We start from the raw sequence: 16,361 nt of genomic DNA, 5'->3' as shown, positions 1-16,361 counted from the left end.
TATATATATATATATATTATATATATATATATATATATATATATATATATATATATATATATATATATATATCCCTGGGGATAGGGGAGAAAGAATACTTCGCACGTATTCCCTGCGTGTCGTAGAAGGCGACTAAAAGGGGAGGGAGCGGGGGCTGGAAATCCTCCCCTCTCATTATTTTTTTTTAATTTTCCAAAAGAAGGAACAGAGAAGGGGGCCAGGTGAGGATATTCCCTCAAAGGCCCGGTTCTCTGTTCTTAACGCTACCTCGCTAACGCGGGAAATGGCGAATAGTTTGAAAGAAAACGATATATATATATATATATATATATATATATATATATATATATATAATATATTATATATATATACAATGAAATTAAGAAACTTGTTCGAAACGATGAAGAGAGGTACTTTTCTTGTGTAGAGTCAGTGGGTGAATGGAATAAACACCTAAGGACGAAATTATAGATGTGGACACCATGCATAAGTTTAAAAAGTTGTACCAGGGAGAATGTTCAAGAAATGGGGCCTCGCGTGTGAAGACCTCCATCCCTGTGAAACACAAATAGGTAGTTAAATATAGGTATTAATGCCATTATGATCCTTCTCTTTATTCTAATCTCGCCAGCTGTTCTTTCGTGATATTAACACCAGTTTTAACTTCTCTCGTATCTGATGTTGAATAATACCATCATGACTTTATTCTCAAAATCACATTCTTGCGACCCCGTGAATCCAATTTTACTTGCTTTATTGCAAGATAATGTTTTCATGACAATTTCATGACGTCGTCATCAGAGACAGGTCAATAAACAAGCTATACGTTGCTCAGATAAACAATTTATGCCACAATTTTCACTTAACTATTTCGTTGTGAAATTGATACTTTGGGGGCAAGAATGTCATTCTATGAAGCATTAAGCTGCCAGACGTATGAATTTGAAGCATTGAGCTGCCAGACGTATGAATTTTTTTTATGCATAACAGCTACTCTGAATGTTGCACCGTCTGACGTATGAATGGAATTTTAGCACAGCGTTTATAGATTATATGAGGCGCTGCGTTGCCAGAAGCACGAGTGCGAACGTATCATAACACGAGCGGGAATATTGCGCTGCCAGACGTAGGCTATGAAACTTAACACCTTTATCTTTTTCTCTCTCTGCATTTAACATTTTCATACATGTTAGTATCTAAATTTCAAATGGCGATTATTCGGTCGGCTTGCCATAAACGCCCACGAGCATTATTCGCTGGGAAAACCGAAATATTGGCGGCGATATATATATATATATATATATATATATATATATATATATATATATATATATATATATATATATATATATATATATATATATATATATGTATATATATATATATATATATATATATATATATATATATATATATATATATATATATATATATAAATATATATATATATCCCTGGGGATAGGGGAGAAAGAATACTTCCCACGTATTCCCTGCGTGTCGTAGAAGGCGACTAAAAGGGGAGGGAGCGGGGGGCTGGAAATCCTCCCCTCTCGTTTTTTTTTTAATTTTCCAAAAGAAGGAACAGAGAATTGGGCCAGGTGAGGGTATTCCCTCAAGGCCCAGTCCTCTGTTCTTAACGCTACCTCGCTAATGCGGGAAATGGCACGTCGACCCCGGTATACCACATCGATCCAATTCACTCTATTCCTTGCCTGCCTTTCACCCTCCTGCATGTTCAGGCCCCGATCACTCAAAATGTTTTTCACTCCATCTTTTCACCTTCAATTTGGTCTCCCACTTCTCGTTCCCTCCACCTCCGACACATATATCCTCTTGGTCAGTCTTTCCTCACTCATTCTCTCTATGTGACCAAAACATTTCAAAACACCCTCTTTTGCTCTCTCAACCACGCTCTTTTTATCACCACACATCTCTCGTACCCTATTGTTACTTACTCGATCAAACCACCTCACACCACATATTGTCCTCAAACATCTTATTTCCAGCACATCCACCCTCCTGCGCACAACTCTATCCATAGCCCACGCCTCGCAACTATTCATCTCTATTTTCATCTCTATTTTCGTTCTGTATTTAATGAGTTTTCACCTCAGTGACTGTATGATTCGAGTTACAGAACAGGAATTTCCTTGAAAGTTTCCAGTTCTTGAAAGGTGGAACAGCGAGAAATTAGGTGACTCATAACATGGTTCACTTCGCTCAGATTTATTGTACTTTTTCATCAGATGTGTCAGTACTGTTCTTTCATTGATCTCGTTCAGTTGCTATCGTAATCTTGCCGTGTTCAAAATAATCATAAGTATTGGGAGCAGGTACATGGACTGTTTTGCAAGAACTGTCAAAATACACTACAAAATATTAATCCTAAGCGCTTGCGTTATGCGTAAGAGACGAAGTACTTTTCGTACAACAGGATTGTTAACATATGGGATGATTACCCACTTAAAGTGGTTGAAAGCCATGATATAGATATATTCAAGAATACATTTATATGGAATGATTACCCACTTAGAGTGGCTGAAAGCCATGATATAGATATATTCAAGAATACATTTATAACTATTTCCCTCCAAGTCCACGACTAACATATTTTGGTGCCTCCAAAGCCACACCAACAATTTGTTGTTTATTTTCCTTAATAATCATTCGTACGCCTGCCAAATTCTACCACACTAACAACGAAATTCTGCTGTCTTCCACTATCAAAATCAGCCTCGAAGAGATCCAGTGACATGTTGCGCTTTGTGTTCCTCTACAAACGCATACACACACGCACACACATACACACACACACACACACACACACACACACACACACACACACACACACACACACACACACACACATACACACACACAGATATATAAGTTTACATATTTCTTAAGACAGATCTGAGAGAATACGTTTTCTGACCTTCAAGTAAACATCATGTATTCATTTCAATTAACGTGACAGTGTGGAAGGAGGTGATCTTGCAGTTCACTAGTACACCGGAAACTAGAGGTTTCCTGACTGTCGAATGATTGTTAGACTTTACAAAATACCGAACCAATAAGTTCAAGGACGGTCAGACATATACAGTATCTGACCAATTAAGATTTCCTTGTCATGCATACAGTTTTCCTGGACGCAACTGGCCCTTGAGATAAACTAGGAAGTCTCATGTTCTTGTATCAACAAATATAAAATCCACTGTGGAGAATTGTGATTAGAGAGAGAGAGAGAGAGAGAGAGAGAGAGAGAGAGAGAGAGAGAGAGAGAGAGAGAGAGAGAGAGAGAGAGAGAGGAAGGCTGTCTTTAGTAGTCCCAGGACATTACCGTACAAGAACATTTTTAAGAATCAGGAACAGACCTCTATAGTAGCAGCAGCTGAAGGATCGTCAGTCAAAAATTTCCTCCCATGACGTTCGGCTTCCAGCCTAGGGAGGGCATGAAATTCTATGGCACTCGAACTTCATCTGTTGGGAAGATAATAATGAATTACAGGACCAACTTCCTAAAGGCCGAGTTGCCTTTTTTTTTTGGTAGAAGAAGGATTATATGATCAGATCAAAAGATGGAGAACAAAGTAATTAAGATGTATAGCATATGCCTATGTCAGTCAATCAGTGAGAAGTAGAATAGAAAATAGTGTGATTATCATACACCGGAAGCTACAGTAAAGAAAGAAATTAAAGATATCTATGACAATCACCTGTACTAGAAAAATGTTTGACAGTCATATGATAATCACCTCAAACCGAGCCGTTGAACAATCATATTATAATTACCTAAATTAGAGACCTTAATATAATTACGGTATTTCTTTATGGGTTTATGTCCCTGTGGTTGGTCTTATATGCTTTACGCCTACCAACTAGTCGGTGGGGTCAACAGGGACGGGTTATAAGCCTCAATCTTCTTCAGGTGTTAAGCCCACATACGTAATGACCCAGGCCCTGTATGGAGGGTATAGTTATGATGACAGCAGAGGGAAGGTGTGTGAACGTGTGCGTGTGTAGTAGTTCATCCGATCAGAACTTATTTCAAGGATGCTCTTAACATTGTATCTTATAGTCAGGATTAAGGGGATTCATTGATGATAAAAATACTAAGAATACGTAATGTAAAGCGGGCCTAGTGACGAGGTCTCATCACTGAGCCAAGGTAGCCGTCATCTTCCTCAGACTCTTCCTCAGCCTCTCGGAGCCACCGCAGGAATGGTTTCGCTTGCTTGCGAATTCTACCAGCCATATCTTTACTGACAAATTCATCACTCTCTTTGTCAGCCCACTCCAAGAACACCTCCTCGTCCACCAAATCGATATCATACACTTTCTTCAGGATATTGGGAACCTTTGTCAGCAGCTGTTGGATATAGCTTTGCAATTAGTATTTCCAGAGCACCTAGGAAATACCGCTGACAAGGAGGTTCGTAGGTGAAGACGAGGAAGTGGACGCGGTATTTTGTTATATCTTCCAAAGCCGTTCTTCCCAACAGCAACTTGGCCAAGATCAAGACGGCTTCATTCTTAATACAGAGCCTATCTGCCTCGTTGTAAAGCCTCTGAGATATAGAGAGCCTCACCGGGTGCAGCAGCTCGTTATGTTTGAGATATAAACAGTAGTTATAGAATGCTCTGAGGCGGACTTCCTTATCGTCTGTGGGACCAGTGGAGGCTACAGTAGGACCCACGCTGAGATCTATCATACGAGGCTGTTCTATAAGGGAAATTCTCTCGAAAACTTCCCGAGGTGGACTACCTCGACCTTGTGGCCGTCGTCAGACTGTACCTCGGGATCGTCATATTGATGTTTCTGTACGGTCTTATACTCACAGTCTTCATCTGAGTCGTCCTGAACGTGGTCTTCTTCACTCAAGGTTTCAGACTGAATGTAGACAATAATTTCAGTCTCATCGTGAAAGTGGACGTGGCGGCGTCTGAAACAGTCAAAGATTCGCTGAAGAATCTTGCGGATTTCAGTCTTGGATTTTGACTGAGTCTGGACGTGGCGTCGTCTGAGACAGGGCAGGATTCGCCGCAGCATCTTGAAGACTTTGAAACCCATTCTAATTTTTAATGTGTATCACGTGTATGCAAATGAACTTTAGCTTATATCCCGGATAACAGAAAATAGTTAGGTACAAATGATAGAAACTGAAAGGGAGTGTTGATATAAATATATATCAGCAATGAAAATGTATATTAATGTGAATATAAATATACTAGTGTAGGGGTTTATGTAATACTTTATAAACGGTTTGTCTAGAAAGTTTATCTATTAAGGTGTAGGATAGTGATGATAACGGTAGTTATTAAGGTGTAGAATAGTGATGATAACGGTAGTTGTCAAGGTGTAGGATAGTGATGATAACGGTAGTTATTAAGGTGTAGGATAGTGATGATAACGGTAGTTATTAAGGTGTAGGATGGTGATGATAACGGTAGTTGTCAAGGTGTAGGATAGTGATGATAACGGTAGTTATTAAGGTGTAGGATAGTGATGATAACGGCAGTTGTCAAGGTGTAGGATAGTGATGATAACGGTAGTTATTAAGGTGTAGGATAGTGATGATAACGGTAGTTACTAAGGTGTAGGATAGCGATGATAACGGTAGTTATTAAGGTGTAGGATAGTGATGATAACGGTAGTTATTAAGGTGTAGGATAGTCATGATAACGGTAGTTATTAAGGTGTAGGATAGTGATGATAACGGTAGTTATCAAGGTGTAGGAGATAGTGAAAAATGAAGGTGTAGCCATTAGGCTGTACGATACTGTGAAGATTGAAGATGTAGCTGTTAGGGTGTGGGATATACTGAACATTGAACGTATAGCCGTTAGGGTGTCGGATATAGTAAAATTTGAAGGCCACATTCAAAAGGACATCCATTACACAGAACACACTAAAAGTTATAATCCAGAAGAATTTCAAACCCATTAGAAGCTTGTTGGATATGCATCACGTGTATGCAAATGAACCATGAAGTAATTCATATAGTAAGACAGTGAACATCATGATCGAGTTCATGCATTGCACAGTAGTGAAGATGTTACTAACTGTTATCATGAATCAGTATGTGAAGTATATAGTAGTGAAGATATCAATTTATTGATAGTACTTGAAGTGTAAAGTAGTGAAGATATCAGTAACGGTGTAGTTGGGGGAAGTATGTGAAGTGATGATAGACGTAAGTACTTTTAGTGTTGATTAAGGAGGCAGGTTAAGTGAGGACGCAGAAACAGTGAAAACGTGTTGTACCGTATAGTGATGATATTGGAATTGGATGTATAGTGCTGGAGGTAGATATATGGATGATAGTGATGACTGATATGGAGCAATCAGGTTCCATCTATGGTTAGTTGAGGGATACACAGATAGATAATGATATGCATTTCAGATTTCTTAGAAATCAGTTTCCGTATTATTCTGCAAGAAATACATGTACATGGGTGTAGTGATAATGTGAGAAAGGGCCAAGGCCAGTGTTATTGAGGGCGTAGTGAAGATGACCTTTGACCTAACCTGTAAGGATGTAGTGAAGATAAGGTTTCAATGAAGATCACTTGACCCATAAGGTTGCAGTGGAGATAAGATTGTAATGAAGATCACTTACTGACTTGACTGTGAGGTTGTACTGAAGGCAAGGTTGCAATGATCACTTACCGACTTGACCCGTGAGGTCGTAGTGAAGATAAGGTTGTAATGAAGATCATTCACTCACTTAATCTCTGATGTTGTAGTGAACATATGGTTGTAATGAAGATCGCTTAATGACTTGACCTCCGAGAGTGTAGTGAAGATGGCCTTTGATATGACTCTCGTCCGAAGCAGCTCTCTCCTGTCCTGCCTGACTCTCGTCCCAAGCCTCTCTCTCTCCTGTCCTGCCTGACTCTCGTCCTTCCTTCACAAGTTTTTTCACATCTAAAACCTCTCCCTTCACTTCTAAAGCCTCTCTCTCTCTCTCTCTCTCTCTCTCTCTCTCTCTCTCTCTCTCTCTCTCTCTCTCTCTCTCTCTCTCTCTCTCTCTCTCTCTCTCTCTCTCTCTCTTAAATATGGAATAATTCTGTTTATCATTCATCCTAAGTCAGTGGTATATATATATATATATATATATATATATATATATATATATATATATATATATATATATATATATATATATATATATATATATATATATATATATATATATATATATATATATATATATATATATATATATATATATATATATATATAAACATATATATATATATATATATATATATATATATATATATATATATATATATATATATATATATATATATATATATATATATATATATGTATATATATATATATATATATATATATATATATATGTATATGTATATATATATATATATATATATATATATATATATATATATATATATATATATATATATATATATATATATATATATATATATATATATATATATATATATATATATATATATATATATATATATATATATATACGTATGTATTAATATGTGTGTGTGTGTGTGTGTGTGTGTGTGTGTGTGTGTGTGTGTGCTAGGGTGTACTGGTGTACTGGTGATGCCTTTGACCTAAAATATAAGTTCAAGCCCGTAGGCCGACCCTGCACCTAGCTTGGATCCTTTTGTGTTAAATATAATTTTCTTACTACATCTCCTCTCCTTTATCCCTTTATCTTCACCATGCAAGGCTTACTATAATCTTCACTACAAACTCATCTTCGTATGACCTTATCTTGACTGGGCTGGTTTCAAGGAAGGCTTTAGATTTTACCCGCTCACACAAACAACGTACTTACACGGGGCCCCACGAGGTCAGACAGATGATTACACACACCTACACACACCACCACCACTAACAATACACAGAGAAATAACCTCTTCGGTCGGCTTTTGATCCGCCCTTGAACGTAGTTTGGAGGATTTGGGGGATCAGGTCAATAAGGTTAAGTTCACTACAACTTCATATTCACTAACGTGTATCCTCACCACTAGCGCATTTTCACTAAATAATATCTTCGCTATACCCTCTTCTTCACTACACTGTTATTTCTACCATATCATCATCATTGCACTCCCTAATGTTCACTAAGGATAGTTCTTATCTTCACTACATAATCATTTTAAATAAACTTTACTCTTTACTAGCCCTTACCTCTACTACATTCATACCTTCACTACATTCTTTCCTTCAGTACAAGCTATCTGGACAATATCCTTATCATCACTATACTCTTCCTTACTACACTCTCATCTTAACATTATCTTTCTGTTTACCGAACTTGGTTCAAAGTCTTACTTGAACGTAGCTTTGTAAAGTTTGTGTTCCTCATTGTGTTACTCCCTTATTATCATTGTAAAGGCAATTGTCACTATTCCCTAACTAAACCCTCATCTTCACTACACTCTCATCATTATCATTACTTCTTGATGATCAATACAAAATCTCGATATACGTATATATCTTCACTATAGAAAAACTTTTCAGTACACCTTAATCTTCATTACTCCTTGTTTCAGCTACGTCCATATCTTCAATACATTTCTATATTCGCTACATCTTTACAATATCTTTATCTTCACTATGCTCCTCCTCACCAGTCTCAACTTGGCAATTCCCTTCTAGTCTAGCTTTTCTCATATATATATATATATATATATATATATATATATATATATATATATATATATATATATATATATATATATATATATATATATCTTTCAAACTATTCGCCATTTCCCGCATTAGCGAGGTAGCGTTAAGAACAGAGGACTGGGCCTTTGAGGAACTACCCTCACCTGGCCCAATTCTCTGTTCTTTCTTTTGGTAAAAAAAAAAAAAAAAAAAAAACGAGAGGGGAGGATTTCCAGCCCCCCGCTCCCTCCCCTTTTAGTCGCCTTCTACGACACGCAGGGAATACGTGGGAAGTATTCTTGCTCCCCTATCCCCAGGGATAATATGTATATATATAATATATATATATATATATATATATATATATATATATATATATATATATATATATATATGTATATATATATATATATATATATATATATATATATATATATATATATATATATATATATATATATATATATATATATGTATATATATATATATATATATATATATATATATATATATATATATATATATATATATATATATATATATATATATATATATATATATATATATATATATATATATACATATATGTATCCTGGGGATAGGGGAGAAAGAATATTTCCCACGTATTCCCTGCGTGTCGTAGAAGGCGACTAAAAGGGGAGAGAGCGGGGGGCTGGAAATCCTCCCCTCTCGCTTTTTTTTTTTTTTTTAATTTTCCAAAAGGGGGAACAGAGAAGGGGGCCTGGTGAGGATATTCCCTCAAAGGCCCAGTCCTCTGTTCTCAACGCTACCTCGCTAATGCGGGAAATGGCGAATAGTATGAAAGATATATATATATATATATATATATATATATATATATATATATATATATTCTTTTTCTTTCTTTTAAACTATTCGCTATTTCCCGCGTTAGCGAGGTAGCGTTAAGAACAGAGGACTGGGCCTTTTTTGGAATATCCTCACCTGACCCCCTCTGTTCCTTCTTTTGGAAAATTAAAAAAAAACGAGAGGGGAGGATTTCCAGCCCCCCGCTCCCTCCCCTTTTAGTCGCCTTCTACGACACGCAGGGAATACGTGGGAAGTATTCTTAATCCCCTATTCCCAGGGATAATATATATATATATATATGATGGCCTAAATCAGGGCGATCATATGAACGTGTCAGCCCAACTTACACAAAAAGAAAATGCAAACGAAAACAAGAAATTTTTTAAAAAAAATACTGATCTATGATCTAGAAATGGAGACACCAGCTGACATCTTGCCCAACCCAATAATACCTACGACAATATTTTGCCGGGAGGGAGGCATAGCAAGACAAGCAAACAGTGGTCATAGAGATACAGGACAAAAATAAAATGATGCATCATATGGCTAATGGAAAGCAGAAATTTGATTTCTAATTCGGCCATTACTGACAATTTTTGATACTGAACCTCTGAGATAAAATCTTCCTTCACACCATAACCGCAGATGTCATGGTAAACATGTTCTCTGAAGTGTACGTGAAGTCTCTGTGGTGCATTATACAGTGATCGTATCTCACGGTGCAACGCTGGGTAATTAACCATCTCTCCCTACGCTGGGTAATTAACCATCTCTCCCTACGCTGGGTAATTAACCATCTCTCCCTACGCTGGGTAATTAACCATCTCTTCCTGCACTGGGTAATTAACCATCTCTCCCCACATATATATGTATGTATATATATATATATATATATATATATATATATATATATATATATATATATATATATATATATATATATATATATGTATGTACAAGACTGAAAACTGAATTTCCCAAATAAAAAATGGAGGCACCGGGGTTTGAACCCGGGTCCTCTCGCATGCCAAGCGAGTGCTCTACCACTGAGCTACGCCTCCAAGAACATATTTTGTGACATAGTATTATATGAAGTACTGAGATTACCACGGCAAAATACTGTTTGACCGACCGTTGCCGACTAGCCGGCAAAATAACCACAGGGTAAATCTCCATGTTGCTGTCGTGTTTTCCTCTCAATTTTCCACAAAGAAATGTTTTACTTTTTTATTTCGTTGCAATAGACTGGAACTAAGCAATAGACTGGAACTAAGCAATAGACTGGAACTAAGCAATAGACTGGAACTAAGCAATAGACTGGAACTAAGCTGACCTGGTATGAGGTCAGAGCCCTCATTATCATCCCTGCTAACTACCGGAAGCAGATTAAGTCGTTCCACAACCGATGTCCGGCCCATGTTAACTCTGATGTGCCCAGCAGTTGGAGGAGGATCGCCAGAAGCTTCTGGAAGATTTCAAGGACGTCTTGGTGGACCTGACCCTTTCAGATAAGGTCGAAAACCTCAATTTATTGTGAAGATCTTCACTATAACGTTGGACGAACATACTGAATGTTGCACACATGTGATGCGGACAAAATGAAAAAAGATAAAGACAAAAACTATGCCTGGTGTGGGTCTCGAACCCACGACCTTGAGTGTGTGAGACTCACGCTCCACCACTGAGCTAACCAGAGAATAGAAAAATACGTCTGTTTCTTCAATTTGAATTAATGAAAATCTTTGCGAGGCAGCGTTTAGAAAAGAGAGATGTCTTTGACGAAATTTACTTGCTTGACTTATTCTTCTCTCCTCATTATCGAAAGTAAACATAGTGAAGGATATGTCTATCTATCTATCTATCTATCTATCTATCTATCTATATATATATATATATATATATGTATATATATATATACATATATATATATATATATATATATATATATATATATATATATATATATATATATATATATATATATATATATATATATATATATATATATACATATATATATATATATATATATATATATATATATATATATATATATATATATATATATATATATATATATATATATATATATATATATATATACATATATATATATATATATATATATACACATATATATATATCTTTCTTTCATACTATTCGCCATTTCCCGCATTAGCGAGGTTGCGTTAAGAACAGAGGACTGGACCTTTGAGGGAATATCCTCACCTGGCCCCCTTCTCTGTTCCTTCTTTTGGAAAATTAAAATTGAGAGGGGAGGATTTCCAGCCCCCCGCTCCCTCCCCTTTTAGTCGCCTTCTACGACACGCAGGGAATACGTGGGAAGTATTCTTTCTCCCCTATCCCCAGGGGATATATATATATATATGTATATATATATATATATATATATATATATATATATATATATATATATATATATATATATATATATATATATATATATATATATATTGGAAAGGATCGCAATTTTGCACGTGATCAAGTATATTCTTATGAGTTCACAGGGAAAATAAACACGATAAGTTCCCAAGTGCACTTTCGTGTAAAACTCACATCATCAGGGGAGACACAAGAGAGAAATATAACAGTCAGTTGATATACAACGAAGAAACGTAGCTAGGACGCCATATGGTAAACATGTGATTGTCCAAGACAGACAACAAGCGTATCATAAACTTATTATGTGGACAAGAAGGTGAATTGTTTACAAATTTTATCAACATTAAAGTTATCCAATTTGTATAGACCATCACTAATATTAAGATTATAATTCTTTGTGTATTCAGTAATAGAAGATTCAATTATATTTTTCGTGGTACTTGAGTTAGAGTTAAAAACTGAGATGGCATTATTAACTCTAATTCCAATATCACGAGAAATATCATTGAATCTTCTATCATTAAATACACAAAGAATTATAAACCTTAAAGCAACATGGCGGTCAAAAATAAGCTTTAGGAATGAAGTTTATGAATGGAATATCAGTGAGACGATCCAAATGACGAATGAATGAGAGCGTAGTCAACATACAATATAAAAGGACATATTATGAATGGCAGGAGCCAGGCAAGTAACGGCCCAACTGAATGGAAGGATTTAAAAGTTCGCGTTATATGACGAATTTTGATAGATTATTCAAATTTCCATTCCAGTTATGAAACGTAATGGTTGTGTTCAGTTCTAGAGACAAAGTTTAAAGATTTGTGTTTCAAAGATGAACCACAAAGGATATCGTTAAATTAACTGACATTAAAATTTGTCAATTAAGTAAATCATTTTGTACAATAGCTGTAATTTGACAGAGTTAAAAGTTCGCAATTTCATTACAATTCTAATTCAAAAGTTTGAGATTCAATGATGGTTTGCACAAGCTTAACGTACATTCAAGTTTTGTGTTTATATGACGTATCTTAAAGGACTCTGGTAAAATAACGCAGCTGGAAGGTTTACGTTCAAATGACGGTGTTTAAATGTTGATTGATGAATGGTAGATTTAAATGGATAGATTTTAAGTTCGCGTTTTCATGAGCGACCTTAAACCTTGTGGTTGAATGTCACAGTTTAAAGGTTGGTATGTACAATGTTGACCAGATGGCGGTAGTGTGTAGACACAGCCATACCAGGTCGTATTTATCATCATTAAAGTCACCTTCCTTACTTACTTATGGCGGCGATGAAATTCACTGGTTCTTGATTCTGCACCAATTAACCTATCAGATAATGGTACAATGTTTGCCTGGTGTTGCATATATCACGTCTGTTGTTGAAACACAAGAATGCCAGGTGACTTTGGGAGTGGATGATAATGTAAAGATCAATATAAATGTGGGAAATCTTGAACCGCCATCACCAGACACAACACATGTTTGGATCTGGCGGGGGGAGGGACTTGCCTGTGACGTCACGATGCCCCGCCTCCAGCCTGGCGCCGCTCTGTGTGTGTGTGTGTGTGTGTGTGTGTGTGTGTGTGTGTGAGCTCATCTTTTGTGACTGTTATGTGTTTTGCCCGTTTTCTTAACCTTATGTGTATGTATTGTGTCTCTTAGTTACTTGTACACACACACACACACACACACACACACACACAGGCAAGCCAGGAAACATAAAGACAAGATGGAACTCAGTGGGATATTCATCCACTGTGATAAATCCAGGTAAGAGAAGGAGAGAAGTTGTGTATACAAGTACAATGTAAGTAAGATCATCATCAGTAAACATAGCTGGTGTTGTAAACCTCTATCATATCGCTCATTACAAGTGTTGTTATCTTCATCATAACGGGAGGCTTGCTATCATATCGCTCATTACAAGTGTTGTTATCTTCATCATAACGGAGGCTTGCTATCAATGTTGTCATCTTCGCTCAATAATATCGGAGGAAGGTTTTGTACACTGTAATACAGTGATCAATATTGTACACACAACACAAAAACTATCGCGCAGAGGGGGTCTGAAGACGTGTGTAATGATCACTGACCTACCTGATGTACTATGCCGGTAGGGTTGGTATACGTGCCTGGAAGCCACAGGTTTCCAGAGTCCTATGCTAGACCCATGTAAGTTACGTGCCACAAGAGCGGCAGTATATTATTAACAATAAAATTACATCATACAAGGCAGTACGAACCCCTACTTTTGACTTGGTGTGTGTAATATATCTGTGAGACACACACAGCTATATGCGGCAACCCCCGGGGGCATGTGGTAGCTGCAGCATACCTCAATGTGATGCCAGGTAAACACAATACCTTCATATTGTATAGGTGTAATTTGGGAAGAATATGTTTTACTATTGATATTGTATTATTCTATAGCACATCTGGGTTCGTGGCAGTCCATAAAGGTTATCTTACACCGCCATTTCGTGTCCATGCAGGAAATGTAATGAGACATGCGATATATTTTTGAAACAATGAAACAGCGCGGGTATAGTTCACTGCGAGCCAATGTCGAAAGGTTGTTTTTGTGGTATATCTAATTTTACTATGAAGACCTCACAAGCGACACGTGAAGCTATTCTACAGCTTCATAATGAGGGCTACAGCGACTCTGAAATTGGCAGACGTCTTGGTATTCACCGGTCAACCGTAGCACGATGGATTCGCCGACAGGCAGAGTTGGGCAACACAGACAACAGGCATCGGCGTGGGCGCCCACGTTGCACAACCCCGGTAGATGATCAGGTAATGATGTTGCATATATAGGTATACTGGACCACTTGATGTTATGTAAACAACCACATCACATGTTATATTTGCAATATGTCATCCTTTCCCTAGGCCATAGCAGCTGTCATTGCTGCTGCTGCCCCCTTCACGCCCGCTAGCAACATTCGGGATACTCTTGGTCTGCAGTGCACGCCTCAAACTGTCCGAAACAGACATCACTCTGAGGGGCTACGTGGTCGCATACCAGCAACAAAACCTGTGTTAAGTGAGGCAAACATGGAGAGCAGGGTGGAGTATGCGTTGGAGTATGCGGACAAGCCACATCAGTTTTGGGAGAACGTCATCTTTTGTGATGAAAAAACCTTCTGCAGCGATGGTCCCCCTGCAAACAAACATGTTTGGCGGCATCCTAACACCAGGTTAGCTCTTTCTCTGTCTGTCTGTCTCACACACACACACACACACACACACACACACACACACACACACAGAGGTTATGCTATATAACATATTTTCCATTTTATAATGACAATTTATGGTGAGGCCAACATGAACAACCGTTCCGGAAGTGCTTTGAAACCATGGTGCCACGGCCACCACAGTGGTTTGCTGCTTGAAACGTCCTGTTGTGCTGCAGTATTACATTTGAGTTATGCACACTCATTATTTTTTAAGTGAATAACAGTGATCATGATCACTTTATACGGCATATGTAAATACTGTAGCAATAATCTCCATTTACGATGTGATATCATAATAAATAATTATTATATATAAGTTAGTTAATATTTTTAATTTACTTAGTTATTATCTTAATCTATATTGCAGCATCAGTTGCACTAATATGATTAAGACACACTGTCTTATGTAATTTTATACATTTTATATAACCAGATACGAGACACAACATGTGGTGGGTAGCAGGAGGAGTGGGCGCGCGCGTCAGTGCAGGACTATTTGGTTGGATCCATCCATGGTGCTGGTGTCGGTGAGTTGGTGGATGTCGGGCCTGGCCAGATGACCGGACCTAGATACGTTGAGATACTGGAGGAGGTCCTGCTACCTTCAGTGGGGGCTATGCTGTTTCCAGAGCCGGAGCCATTTTACCTCGTCCAAGATAACAGCCCAGTTCACACATCCAGGGTTGTAAAGGCGTGGTATGCTCGCCATCCACGTATAACAGTGTTGCCACATCCTGCAAAATCGCCTGATCTCAACCCGATAGAGCACGTATGGGCGGCCATGCAGAAAGGCATGCCTGACCGACAACATCGATGTCGTGCTACAGTCGTAAATGATGCTTTACAAGCATGGGAACATCTACGAAGCCCTTCTGGTAGGAACTTAACGCAGACGTTAGTGGCATCCATGCCTCGAAGGCTCAATGAAGTGTTGGCAACGGGACGAGGTTATACCAAGTATTGAAATAATAAAATTTACAGTCAAAGATTACTTTCTTAACCTCCAACAACATGTCTATGGTCATGTTATATAGAAATCTGATTTTCACTGTTAAAGGGAAGTTAACTAATGCAGATCCATGAAAAGAGTCATTACTTTTCATGTTGGTTTACTAAATACTATGATGTGGTGCCAGGTTTGTGACATACTGTTATCAGTCACACAGGTGATACTACATATTACGTGAGGTTGCTGATTAATCTAAA

The sequence above is a fragment of the Panulirus ornatus genome, chromosome 58 (genome assembly GCF_036320965.1).
Source record: "Panulirus ornatus isolate Po-2019 chromosome 58, ASM3632096v1, whole genome shotgun sequence".
NCBI lineage: Eukaryota > Metazoa > Arthropoda > Malacostraca > Decapoda > Palinuridae > Panulirus > Panulirus ornatus.
The sequence above is the reverse complement of the archived record's forward strand: the minus strand, read 5'-3'. Positions refer to the sequence as shown.